Source organism: Salmo salar, chromosome 22 (assembly GCF_965601325.2).
Source record: "Salmo salar chromosome 22, fSalSal1, whole genome shotgun sequence".
NCBI classification, from domain to species: domain Eukaryota; kingdom Metazoa; phylum Chordata; class Actinopteri; order Salmoniformes; family Salmonidae; genus Salmo; species Salmo salar.
This window is the reverse complement of record NC_138312.1, coordinates 27,061,735-27,076,458: the sequence shown is the minus strand read 5'-3', so window position 1 is coordinate 27,076,458 and position 14,724 is coordinate 27,061,735. Positions and strand designations below refer to the sequence as shown.

The window sequence follows — 14,724 nt, the reverse complement described above, 5'->3', positions numbered from 1 at the left end:
AAATACCCTTTCAAAGAATTTGCCTGGTTTTAAAGAATTAGTGGGGCTAACTATAGGCAGATTACTTTTGTTGTTCAGTTACAAAGTCCCTTCAATTTCTTATATTCTTAAGGAATAAATGCTAATCATGATTTTATAAATAACCCACTGATCTCAGAGAAGAAAATCAGCCCAGGTGTGTTTGTGAACAATTAAAATAACTAGTCCCCGGGTGTGAATATATATTTATGCCACCACACATACCACCAACCAAATCCATGTTTTCCTGCCTGGGAGAAGAGTTATGACATGGATATAAAATGTGAAATATAGCTCTTTCATCCCCTCTAAAAATTATATTAAACCTCCATCAGTGGTGCAATTAAAACTGTGTCACCATCGCGTTGCAGAAATGCCTCCCGTGGCACGCGCAGCCTCGGAGCGAAGGACAGGGGGACAGGAGCCGCAAAACAACATGGAGAGAGAGGGAGCGGGAACACACTAAATTAATTAATTATGTCAAATGCCCCAGCGTCCATCAATCAAAAGGAAAAACGGCAATGATCTGCCTTTTTCTTTTTAATGACTTACAGACCAATGGCACCGCGCCGCAACCAATAGCAACTAATTGTAATTTAATTTCTCCATCATGACGGACATCATTGCGTCTGACGTGCAGGAATGTCCCAGATGAAGGCTGATATTTAGGGAGCTCAGGGACGGTAATGTAGGGAGATATATGGGTGTGCTCAAATTTAGGAACTCAACCGCAACAATATAGCGGTGGTGTCTGTGACAATTTCTACATAGCCTTGTGAGATGTTGAAAATAGCCTACTTGTTTGAGACAATGCAATTATTTAAAATGAATTATGAATTTATAGATTTAGTAGAAAGTAGATTAGGAAATTATTTAAAGGCTTTTATAGGACATTACAAAACAAACAAAAAACGTTCATAATGAGATATAGAATGAATATTCGATGAAAAACAACTCTAAACGCCGGAATGCTTAAATGTGTTAAAATGGGTCTCCTCACAAAAGTGCACATTCAGAGCCTGAAATGAGTAGCCATTAGTTATTGTGCATGGGGCGCATTTGGCTATTCTGTTGATGAGTCCTATTGCACCCGACAACTTTTCAACACTAGCATAAGTTTTTACAATTTGTATATTTTCAAATGTATAGTTATTTATATTCCCAATACATTTCATATGCGTCAGTTGCAAAATACATATTTTCATAATTAAATCAATAAAGATTGTGAGGAGATGTGTTTATCCATTATCTTAGAAGTTATACAATAATTGTATATATATATATAAAACAAAACGAAGAAGTTATCAGCTAAAAAGGGATCTTCTCGGCTTTTCATGCCTTTTGCTTTTCTGATAGGTAAGTATATCCAATTCTGATTAATAGATTATGCATGCCTAATAACCAATAATAAATCATCGACATAAATTGTTCCATGCGCTTCACACCAACTTTGATTTTGAAGCACAATTGCAAGTATCATCAACAGTAGGCTAGGCCTTTAGCCTATTGTTAGGTAAACTGAATCAATAATAACAATAGCCTACTGTTACAGTAGATTTCTATTGTATTTGAGACAATTGTGAATAAATTCAAATAAAAGGGACACTAGCCTTCCATAAAGACTGAGACCAAACCTTCCATACCACCCGGATTGAAGTCTGCTAAATACAAGCCCACAATCAGCAGACAACAACATTTAAAAATATTTAAAAGTTTGACCGTAAAAACTAATTATTTAGGCATATTAGTGTTCTTGTCTAAATTAATTATAAAATAATTGAAAAGCTTAATCATAGATTTAATGTGGACCCTTAAAATGTATCTTTAATTAAAATTCAACAATCGCAAATCTATTGAGACCTCGTTCGGTGTGTGGTGAACGGGTAATAAACGATCAAAAAGAATTCAAACGATGGCCGAATGAGTGTGTAAATTTACACCCGTTATTGGAGACGCGATTAATCAAAGTATTTTACAAAGGACTCGTTTAGCGTTTGACGGTTGTGCACCTCCGTGCATTTGCTACTTTCATTCAAATTCACTCCGAACATGTTTGTGGGCCAGCTTTGTCTGAAAACTTTTTGTTGTTTCATGTGCGAGCGTTTGTGAACCTGACACCTTCCATAAGCGGTGAGGCAGCATGCAGCCACCGCTCCTGCAGTCTACAACTATAACTATCATTTCACACCTACATTTTAAAATCTAAATCAAGTAGGCCTATTTCCAAAGTATGTATACTAAAGTATATGGATTTCATATTAAAATTGCAATCTGTTATTTTGATAGCACGTGTTTATCTAGGGGAGAGGTCGCGAGAAACTCGCTCGTGGGTCCTTGCCATTTTCGACAAAACTTTTTTCTATTGTACAAAATGAAGAACGACTTCAAAGTGCATGGCCTGAAAAGGAGCCGATATAAAGTTTCATATTGGGACTACAGTGTATGCCAGCCTTGGTGAAACGCACATTAGGCAATAAAAGCCTAGTCATTCGCTCAATAGAGGGTAAGATTTTGTTATTATTGGTTTATAAGACTTTTGCTGAAAACAATGATAGCCATAAACAAGTCCAATTTTTGCAGTGTTCGAACTCAACAACACGCGCGCACACACTTTCACTCTTGGAAAAACACACGGACAGAGAGACAGAGGAGAAGAAAGGACAATTAAGAGGGATGGAGAATATGTAGATACGTGTATCAACCTGTTCTTGTTTTCTGAAGAAGTCAACTTTCACACCAGTGGCTGGACCATGTGGACAGCCCCGCTTCAGCTCGGCGCAACACCACACGGCGAGTCCCCTCGCGGCTACAAAGACTCAAGGCAAAATAACAAAAAGAGAGAAATCTTGGAATCTAAGATTGGTATCGCAGGACCATTACTTTCAACGACAACCGTCTTCGTTAGTTACTCCGTGCTTCCTTCCTTTCTTGTCCTTTTGTTGTGCGTTCTCTCTCTCTAGGAGTGGGCACTGTAGCTAGTGAAGTCAGAACAATACTAGTGCCACTACTCACACACAGGCTGCATGCGCAGCCCTTGGGGAAGTTGATGGAGAGAAAGCACCCAGCTTTTCGGGCTGTTCGTTGCCGGCTCTCCTCACTCTGGTCTGATCCTGCTATCTCGCCGTTATTCAGATCTTAACCCCTCCACAAGTCCCAAAGACGATAATCGACTCAGTTTTTGGCATCCCATCTGTCGCTCGCTCCTTCTCTAGCAAATCAGTGTTGAATTATTCGGGTTGTGTGTTGGTTGAGGATATGTTGGGGGATAGTTTGCTCTCTACCGTAATGCCTCTAAAACAGGTGCTCGTTCTCATCTCCCTGTGCCTTGCGAGTGGCAGAGAAAAGCGCTTCACATGGCCGGGTGGCAAGCGGCAATTGCACCGCTAGAAAATCCGCCTACCATATTTAGAGCACTGTAGACTCCTCAGAGGAGGAAGGGGAGGACCATCCTCCTCAGTGAGTTTCATAAAAACATATTTTTTTAAACATTTAAAAAGTTACCCTTTTTAGATAAAACTATACTAAATATATTCACATCACCAAATCATTGATTAAAACACACTGTTTTGCATTGAAGGTCTACAGTAGCCTCAACAGCACTCTTTTTGGTAGCACCACGGTGTAGCCGGAGGACAGCTAGGCACATTGACTTCAATACAAAACCTATGAGGCTCATGGTTCTCACCACCTTCAATAGACTCACACAGTAATTATGACAACGTCTGGAGGACTTCCTCCAACCTATCAGAACTGACATGTTGTTCTCACAATTCTTTCCCAATCAGAGAATGAATCTAGTACTGAAAGCATAAGCTACAGCTACTGTAGCTAGCACTGTAGTGCATAAAATATAGTGAGTAGTTGACTCAAAGAGAAAGACAATAGTTAAAGTTTTGAACAAATTAATTTCTTCCAAAATGAAGGAGAAGCAAGAAAGAGATAGAGAGAGATTTTGTCATTTATTTTCACTTTCAGTTTCACTTAGCTAGCAAATGCTCCTAGCTAGTTTAGCCTACTCAAACACCCTGGCTCAAACAGACGGATTATATGTTAGCTAGCTGGCTATGACTATCCAACACAACACTGGAACTCTTTCAAGTCAAGGTTTTACTAATTTATTGCCACCGGGTCCGCCGGTGTAAGTGCTCAACTGCTTACTGACTGTACACTAACGTTACTGCATGATTGTAGTTAGTTCAATTAGCTATGTTGACTATGACGTTACTTTAGCTAATATGGTGACAACGATGTAGGCTGTGTGAGGTGGTTATGATAAGGTTTGGCTTGGAAAGGTGATGTGTTGTGCTTTGAAGTCCACAAGCGAAGGGGAAAGGTGAGAGGAGGAGAGTGTGAGAAGCAATACAACGTGGCTGCTAAAAAAGTGAACTGTGTTTATGAGTGATCAAGGGTGTATTCCTTTCCCTGATTCTGTTGAAAAACATTTCCTTAATGGATGCAAACAGAACAAAACGGGGATAAACATAGCTGAATTTGTCCAATAGAAACTCTTGTTTGCAACTGTTGGACTAATGATTACACCCTAGATCAGCAAGATGCAGGCAAGAGTGTGCAAAGCGGTATTGAATGTGTCACTGTCTGTCCATGTGTCACTGTCTGTCACCTCAAATTTTTGTCTCGACCTGTGGGCACCTATGTTGTAAACCTTCATTCATAGGCCAGGTTGTAGCAACCTCATGATGGGTATAGCGAACATTAGGGTATCATGTAGTAGCCTAAACCTGTCGCTGTTACATTGAACTGGTTGAATGAAATATGAATGACAGTCATGGAAGACTGTCATTCATATTCCATTCACCAAGGTCAATTTATTAACAGCGACAGGTTTATGCTGTAATAGAAATAAGGCCATGCTCATGAAAAAAAATTATTGTCCTCCCTCATCTTAAACGGCACTGACCGCCACTGGTGTAGAGAAACCAGCGGTCCTGGTTGTTGTCAGCTCAAATGTTTTCAATAACACATTGTTTAATAGGTTGACAAGATGAACTCAGCTCATTGGTCAAACATGCGGGGCAGCCGCTGAAGACTTCAGCAACTGTTATCTTTTAGTGCCTCAAGCTGCAAGCCAGCCCTGCAGCTCATAGGAGCAAGCAACAGTAACCGCGCTGCTTGCAAAACTGCTTGCGTTTTTCCGCGCTACTCCAATTGAAATCTATCATTGCGTTTTGACCAGAGGCAGCCAGTAGTGGTGTGTGGGTAACATCAGTGGGGAAGCCAAGCCAAGCCAGTAAAAAGGCCATATTATAGAAGGCCATATTACAACCTATGTTGTGATAATTGCGTTGTTTGCTCTATAGCCCATTCATTCCTACACCAATGTGATATACGATAAGTCAAAGACAAGTCACACAGTGGCGGAATAAATTCAACTACACATACGTTTGTTTCATCACAAAACTGGAGAGCAACATCTGTCCGGTAAAGTCTACAAAGCAAACATTGCATCTAACAAACAGTTATAAGACCTGCAGTATGGTCAAGCAAGTTCATGTTTTCAACAGTTTACTAAACAACTAGTGATTTATAACCAGTTACTGTAAGTCAGCACAAAGACAACAGCCTCCGCTATTCCAGCACCATTTACACTTAAACATTTAAACATTGTGGACCAAAGGAAGAGTAGCTGCTGCTTTCGCAACAGCTAATGGTGATCCTAATAAAATACCAATACAAAACCAACAAGGTTATATATGATCCGTTTCAGAAAGCTTGGCGTATGCCGCACGTCACTACTTCACAGGAAAGGCATTTGAACGTCTTTTTTAAAAATCAAAATGCGTTTTTTGGCAGAAATGTCTTCTCAAACATGTGAACTTTCATGTGCCCTAATAACAAATTTGTATTCCATCTGTAAATATGAATACAATTGTTAAATTAAGAGCCTAGTTGGTTTAAACATGGAAAAAAATCAGGAACCTTCCCGCTAGCTATGATTGGCTGAGATAAAGGATGGGCTGGACATGCTGAGAGATTTGTTTGGATTGGTCTGCCATGTAGCATGCTTCTGTCTATAACGTGAGCTGCTCAGTATGTCGAGAGTCCTTTCTACCGCAGAGTTTTTTTTTTATAGCTATAACATTAGCCATCGAGAACTACAAAAGTTTTGCTACTTTTCTAAACAACATAGATGCCCTGAATTTAGCAGGCGCTATAGACAGATAGGGCTACTTTCTGCACACGCCAATCGGAGTACCTTGACAGACGCTAGCCGAACAAGATGTAGCTACAAACAAAATGGAGTTAAATGGTTGCAGTCTGTAGTGAAGCGTTCATCCATGTATACGGGTAAGAGTCTTGCTACATTTTCAGATATTATAAGTTTCTAATTCTAATTGTCAGGAAGTCATTTTCATTGCAAGGTAAAGCATACTGTTAGCTAGCTAGCGAGCGAGTGTTAGCTTGCTGACTCGCTATCTAACATTACGTGTATGATCTGTGTCGTAATATTATTCAAATCAGAAAACCATTTGCATTGCTAGTTATTGCCTAATGTTAGTTAGCTAACATTGAACCTACAGTAATTGGTTAGCTTTAGCTACCTGGAAATTCATACTACAGCTTTGAAAATGTTTGTATTGGTAGTAGTATGAGTTGGGATTATGCCGGTTCATTATTTAGCTAGCTAGCTATATGTCTAAACAAAAGACTTCACTTCGCCAGGTGATTACATGACCAATCTAGTTTGCCAGGTGTGTCTTGGGATGATTATATGTCTAGACAATAGTGACCCATCCACTTAGCTAGATGTGGCTGGGGGGCTAGTTTTAGCATTTCTTTCACACAACCTATCAATTTAGACAAGTGTGTCGGGCAAGCGTCATCTAATAATTATAAAATATTTATAAAATAAATATGGACACTTTCTGGACACTTTCTGTTTTGATATTGCTATTACGCAAGTAACCATTTCACTGTACCGTTTACGCCTTCTGTATCCTGTGCAAGTGACAAATAAACTTAGATTTTGTTTGATATAGTGTGTGTTTACTAGAGCTATGAAGAACAATATGACCTGGACTGGACATAGGCCAAGGACTAGATAAAGTGTATTTTTACTTGCCGTTTTTCCTTATTGTAGGCTACTTCTTTTGCCACTACTCACTCTGTTTAGCACATGGCCTCACATGTAAATCCGTAAAGAGATGGGTGGGGCTAAGGCTTAAGAGGGTGTGAACAATGCTGAATTGGTATAGACAAAGAAGAGCTCTCCAGTTGGTGTACCAAAATATTCAAGGGCCATTTTCTCAAACGTAGGGTTACAAGTTTATCAACTTTCAAAGCAGAATTACTTTCCCATTGTTCCTCAATTGCAGTGTATGATATACAATTTTCTAGCTCTGACACCATTTCAAATTTTGGTACATAGAACCGACTCCAGGTGGTGGGTCACATATGCTTAGTTTAATACACTGAAAACAAAGTTAAAGATACCAAAAACAACTTAGTCCAATCAATGTTGCTAAATATAATGTGGCTGTCCATGGTACTGATTTCTGTCTGTGTGTGTGGGTGTGTTTGTCTGTGTGTATGTGTTCGTGCGCAAGTAAAAAAAATAAAATTACTCACCCTACTTGTAAACTAGTTGAACGCCAATGCCATCCTGCTCTCTTTTATGTTGGCAAAATGGTCTACGGCTCTGTCATAGAGAACGCCTTTATTAGATGTACTTTTTACCTCTTTTTCGTGATATCAATTGGTAGTTACAGTCTTGTCCCATCGCTACAACTCCCCTATGGACTCGGGAGAGGTGAAGGTTGAGAGCCATGCATCCTCCGAAACATGACCCTGCCAAGCCGCACTTCTTCTTGACACACTGCTCGCTTAACCCGGAAGCCAGCCGCACCAATGTGTTGGATGAAACACCGTCCAGCTGGCGACCGAGGTCAACTTGCAAGCACCCGTCCCGCCACAAGGAGTCGCTAGATCGCAATGGGACAAGGAGATCCCGGGCGGCCAAACCCTCCCCTAACCCGGACGACGCTGGGCCAATTGTGCGTCGCCTCATGGGTCTCCCGGTCACGACCAGCTGTGACACAGCCTGGGATCGAACCCGGGTCTGTAGTGACACCTCAAGCACTGCGATGCAATGCCTTAGACCACTACACATTTCGGTTTTGTTGTCATAGGCAACCTAGCTAAAATGCTTGCTAGCTTAACTTCCTCGAATTGGCAACAATGAACTAGCTAAGTTAGCTAGCTATCTAGGCTCCATATTGAACTTCAATCATCTCAGGCCGTTGCGCAATATAAGCATATATGGTTACAGTGCATTCGGAAAGTATTCAGACCCCTTGACTTTTCCAACATTTTATTATGTTACAGCCTTATTCTAAAATGGATTAAATACAATAAAAATCCTCATCAATCTTCACACAATACCCCATAATGACAAAGCAAAAACAGTTTTTTCCCCCCATTGATCATCTTTAAGATGTTTCTACAACTTGATTTGTCCACCTGTGGTAAATTCAATTGATTGGACATGATTTGGAAAGGCACACACCTGTCTATATATGCACTGTTGACAGTGCATGTCAGAGCAAAAACCAATCCATGAGGTCGAAGGAATTGTCCATAGAGTTCAGAAACAGGATTGTGTTGAGGCACAGATCTGGGGAAGGGTACTAAAATATGTCTGCAGCATTGAAGGTCCCCAAGAACACAGTGGCCTCCATCATCCTTAATTGGAAGAAGTTTGGAACCACCAAGACTCTTCCTAGAGCTGGCTGCCCGGTCATACTGAGAAATCGGAAGAGAAGGGCCTTGGTCATGGAGGTGACCAAGATCCCGATGGTTATTCTGACAGAGCTTCAGAGTTCCTCTGTGGAGATGGGAGAACCTTCCAGAAGGACAACCATCTCTGCAGCACTCCATCAATCAGGCCTTTATGGTAGGGTGGCCAGACGGAAGCCACTCTTCACTAAAAGGCACATGACAGCCCGCTTGGAGTTTGCCAAAAGGCACCTAAAGGACTCTCAGACCATGAGAAACAAGATTATCTAACTAATCAGGATCGAGGGAACGATGAACAGAGCAAAGTACAACGAGATCCTTGATGAAAACTTGCTCCAGAGCGCTCAGGACCGCAGACTGGTGCGAAGGTTTACCTTCCAACTGGACAACGATCCTAAAAACACAGCCACGACAACGCAGGTGTGGCTTTGGGACAAGTCTATGAATGTCCTTGAGTGGCCCAGCCAGAGCCCGGACTTGAACTAGATCGAACATCTCTGAAGAGACATGAAAATAGCTGTGTAGCGACGCTCCCCATCCAACCTGACAGAGCTTGAGAGGATCTGCAGAGAATAATGGGAGAAACTCCCCAAATACAGGTGTGCCAAGCTTGTAGTGTCATACCCAAGAAGACTCTAGGCTGTAATCACTGCCAAAGGTCCTTCAATAAAGGGTCTGAATACTAATGTAAATGTGATATTTACAATTTCTGAAAACCTGTTTTTGCTTTGTCATTGCTGGGTATTGTGTGTAGATTGATTAGGGAAAAAAACAATTGAATCCATTTTAGAATAAAGCTGCGTTTTGCTGCACCAGGCCAACCCACAGTTGAGCTCAGATCAACACTGATTGGCTAATTCTTTTATAATTTGTATATCAAGGGAGGCCAGATTCTTGCTGGCATCAATCAATCAAGTTCTATGGCAGAAACATGTCATACTCTTTTGGTCCAGACAGCATCAGATACATGGGCTACACATACGGAGACAGAGGGGCGCTGTTTCCCTCGCTCAGATGATTTCTCCAGTGAGATTCAGCCACTTTACGAAAAACAAGGAAAACACAGAGAGAGATGAAAGATCAATTATTTTATAATTTCAATTTTTTTATTGATCAAATATTTCCCTTGGGACCATGAATACAAGCCACTGGAGGCAGTGCCTCCTCTTGACAACACTTTGCCACAACGCTTCGCTTTAAATTGGCATAAAGTAGAGCAGAGCTGAACCTTTTCTTCCGCACCGCTAGCAGGGTTCTCCACAGTCACCTTCCCACAATCCCCTACACATTTCTCTGCATGCCCTTGCTGAAAATGAATGGTGGCGGAACTTCTCCTGCTGAATTCGTTGTTGGTGAAAACCCTATGTTTAAAACCTAGCCGCTTACTGTTGCCCATGTGTAAGCACCTTTTTTAGAAAACACAGCACATGAAGGCAGCCAGCGCGAGGTGTCTGCCTGTGGTGTTTGTGTGTGTGTGTGTGTGTGTGTGTGTGAGCGCCTGGGCAAGGCACTGATCTTTTGACCTCTCTTTGCCTCGCCGCTGAGTTTGTCCATTGTGGAGCTAAGCAGCAACAGATGTTCCTCTACACAGATATAAACCTTGGAAACCATTAACAACAACGCATTCTCCAACTAAAAAACAACAACAGCATTTTTTATGCTTCTAGATATGCTTTAAGGTAATCATGTGCAGAGAAAGGGCTCAACCAGTGCCTGAGCACCTACCCATTTGCCCACATAAGAAAAATTGCACTCGCAGCTCGTGGATTTTTGTAATTTTATGAATGACTTTTACATTTTATTTTGAGTGTTTTAATTGCCCATTATAATTTGAAATGTAACGAATTGCACATCAAACGAGCTAATTTTATAAGCCTTTGAAACTCAGAAAATGTCCTCTCCCCCGCCCTCCTGCCCCAAGAGCGCACTCCTCTGACTTGCATGCAGTGGCCACTGGCTGCGCGTGACGGGGAGACTTGAATACTGTAGGAGGATACATTAGAGTTGGATCTGTCATGTCTGTCTCTAACTGTCAGGGGCAAAGATTTGGGCAACTTCACTGCTTGTTAGTAAGAGGCCGATGTCAGCAGCAGAACAAACAAAAAATTGAGCAAAAATGTGTTTTTTCAACAGCATAGATAACTAGCTTGCTAGAATATTTACATCGTCATTCACTTTGATCAGCTGTCTCTCTTTCTGTCAATCAGCCCGCGTCGTCTCTAGGCCTAGGAGTCACTGGCACTAGCTTGCTTACAGTGTGTGATGAGTGAGTGTGCTGTTGCAGAAAATAAAAAGGCCTATATGTTGACATTTTGGCTCCAGAGGCAGTTATGAATTGTGAGTTATTTTTTCATTTTGAGCACCTGCTCCCCCATAATTCTGTGCACGCCCTGCTTCTAGATATCCATTCAATGTTTATTTTTTTTATTTTTTTAGTATGAATATATTTTGATAGTTACATAATATGAATTAGCGAATAAATATTTGTAAGCCAAACATCGCATGACTCTTCCTGAAATATTTCCTAGTTTAGTGCTTTCATTTGCTAATTGACATTATAATCTGGGTCAAGACAACATGTCAGGAAGACTGAATCAGGAGAAGTAAAAAATAAATTACATCATACCTGTTGCTGCGAAAATAAAAATAAAAATGGAGAAGCAATAAGTCATGAGAAGAGCTTAGAATATTTCCTGTCTTACTATAAACCTGATTGTGCCCTCTGTGCTTTCTGTCTATCTACTTTCTCTCTGTCTAAGCTTTTAACATGAGGGAATGATGACAGTCCGTCAGACACCCGCTCGACAATGGGCCACGACTGCCCTAAATAACAACGTCTTCATTAGCTAGGTGAATACTGCTAAAGACCAGGGTGCAGTGTAGGTGGGTGGTGGGGGTAGCTGAAGTGATCAGTACACCCCCCCCCCCCCCCCCCCCCCACACACACACAAGTTCTTGTGTGTCACAAATCAATATGCAATCACACCAAGCACATTTAAAAAAATGTGTAGACCTATAATTACATTCTACCTGTAATTGCTATGTAAACATATATGTTTTGGGCATTTATTATGAAGGGGGGCAAGAGCTTGTTTTAAAAGTTTCCTGTTCTACAAAGAAGAGTTTGAGAATCATGTAAGGCTTACACACTGTGTTTCTGTTTGTGTGTTTGTTTGTTTGGTTGTGTGTTTGTTTGTTTACACTACCAGGGCACAGATGTGACAAACACTGACACACAGGTCTAAAATGATCTTCACGACTCATCTCAGGCGATGTGTGTGTGTGTGTGTGTGTGTGTGTGTGTGTGTGTGTGTGTGTGTGTGTGTGTGTGTGTGTGTGTGTGTGTGTGTGTGTGTGTGCGTGTGTGTTTGCGAGCTGAGGGAACACCGGTGTGATTTATTTACTTGTTTACTGTATATCTGTTTACTGTTTTGAATCTCTCACTCACTTCTCTCTCGCTCTCTCTCTGTCTCTCCCCCTCTCCCCCTCCCTCCCTCCCCCCTCTGTTTGTTTCTCAGGCAGAGCAGAGGAATGCAGAAAGAGTCATGTGTCCCTGATGCAGACTGTTTGTGTTTGTTTGTTATGTTAGTTGGCTGGTTGTTTGGTTCTGGGGTACATCAAGTACTTGGACACAGTCATAGGAGTAAACAGATCGGGCACATACATAATTGTGCAGGTTTTTACAAGGTCAACAACAATAGCAGACTGTTGTTGAGCAGAACTAGTGATATCTGTCAGACATGGCTGGTTGCAATAGAACAATATCATCACTGAATAAATTGCATTTATATAGCTCATTTATCCAACTCAATGCACTATATGTATGGGGGTATCTCAGCCCTTCTATCATATGACTCTGTTCCTCACACCCATCTGGCACCACCTGTAGCACCCAGCCCATTAGAACTGAGGAAGAGATCATGTGTAGAAGTGTGGGATGAGGTCAGGGTTGGCGTAGATGATAGGGATGAATTTGTGTGTGTGTGTGTGTGTGTGTGTTTCAGTACACTCTTGTAGCCTCCCTGTCAGAGTGCTATGGCATTAAAGGGACCTGCTTTAAAACACATCTCTCTCCTTTTATGAATGAAATGATGAAAAACACTGTTGGGCACTTTCACCTTCCTATTCCCATTTAGTATCCTTCTCTGTGTTAATCAGGGTGTTCTTTATCACAGTAGACAGGTAATTCAATTAAAGCATAATTGGCTACATGCGTTGGCTGTAGTACAACATTTTCCCTCATAATGAAAGAGAATTATGGGAGCATTCACCCAGACTGTCAGAGCTGAAAACACCATGCTCCCTCCTTGACACCCTCACACTGCCTTTGGAAAGGAAGGGGAGAGAGAGAGTTAAGGAGAAGGTGAGTGGATTAACTACTTAAATCTGTCCGCGTGTGTGTCGGTATGTGTGTAATCTTACTTGTGCGTGTGTGTGTGTGAGAGAGAGGTTGTTGGAGTTTGTGTGTATGAGAGAAAGAGGTTGTTTATGTGTATTTGTGTGTGTGTGTGTCAGAGAGAGCAGGATATTTGTGAGTGTGATAACTGCATGAAAAAAATGGCATCTTTATACAGCCATCTGGGAGTGATGTAGTAAAATAAAACAATAAAATAAAAGTTACTGGTGCTGATGTTTACAAACAATCCCCAAACTTCCCTGAGAATCAAACCCAGACTGGAACACACACACACACACACACACAGAGAGAGAGAGAGAGAGAGAGAGAGAGCGAGGGAAAGTGAGCGAAAGAAAGAGAACACTCCATTCACATAAACACAAATACACAAGCATGTGCAAACACAGACGCACAGTCCCTGTGGTTTTTACAGTGTCATCAACAACAGCAGACTTTGAGTTGAACTAGTGATATCAAACATGGCTGGTTGTAATAGAATAATATCATCATACTGTGTGTAGTGCAGACAGTGGCTGGGCCTCCACTAGAACTTAGATTAGCTGGTGTGATTGGTGGACAGATCACAAGTTGAATCCCAGCCTGTTTTCATTAACCACTCATAAACATGTTTACTGGTACAGCTGCTCCCCATTACACCGTACAGAAACCTGGACTCAGGGGTAGACGTAACATAGTAAACGAAAATCCGGGACCCTCAAATTAGTATGATGTTACATTTGGTATGGTAAGTATTAATATGTGGATGTCCATCATCCATTTTATATAATATGTTACGAATTACAATTCATATGATATGTTACTAATTACAATTTGTTGTGGCTAACGTTTGCTAGGTGGCTAGGTTAATCTAGGGTTCATTTTAGGGTTAGGAGTTAGGTTAAAGGGTTAGGGGAAGGGTTAGCTAGATAGATTATTGTATTAGTCACATGCACAGGGTCGCAGATGTAATCACAGGGTACAGTGAAATTCTCATGCTCCGAGCTCCAACAGTGCAGGTCAAGGAGAAGTGAATGAAACAATGTATACATATTTTTAGATTAGATTAGTTTATTGGTCACATGCACAGGGTCGCAGATGTAATCCACAGACATGCGTCAACGACACACAGATGCTCAAACACATGCAGACACATAAACACATGCACACACGTTTGCACACACACACAGAGGCTGTGGCATTTGCGAGTTGTGTTCATGACTTTCCTCCTGAGAAAGATCTCACAGGATCACTCATATTAGTATGAACATCAGTGCTAATCTGACATTTAACGTCATCATATTACAAACTCACTCACTCCACCTTCTGATGTCGCACACCTCTCTCTCTCTCTTTGGGGGGGGTGTTCAACTCATTGTGTACACACACACAGACACACTGCCCTCCCTTCCTCAATGTGATCTTGTATCAAAGCAAACAAATGACATGCTGTCTTTCCCCCTCCCTCACTCTTTTCTGATCTGTCGTTCTGTCGACTGACACGCGGTATCTCGCCAGCTGACATTATCAATCGTTGCGTGGCGCTGCAGTGTTCCGGC

The 14,724-nt window shown here is 41.4% G+C and overlaps 1 protein-coding gene across 6 annotated transcripts in view; it reads right to left on the bottom strand.

The window, feature by feature from the left end:
• Positions 1 to 3,344, bottom strand: part of foxp4 (forkhead box P4) — a 177,467-nt gene extending 174,123 nt beyond the window's left edge. For 2 of the 6 annotated variants that reach the window (XM_014166823.3, XM_082967447.1), the window contains exon 1: positions 2,721 to 3,342. The gene's annotated coding sequence lies outside the window, so the exon portion shown is untranslated. Of the gene's footprint in view, positions 1 to 2,720 lie in introns of all 6 variants that reach the window. The other 4 variants (XM_014166819.3, XM_045705236.2, XM_014166826.3 and 1 more) reach the window with 3 other exon arrangements.
• Positions 3,345 to 14,724: the final 11,380 nt, after the last annotated feature.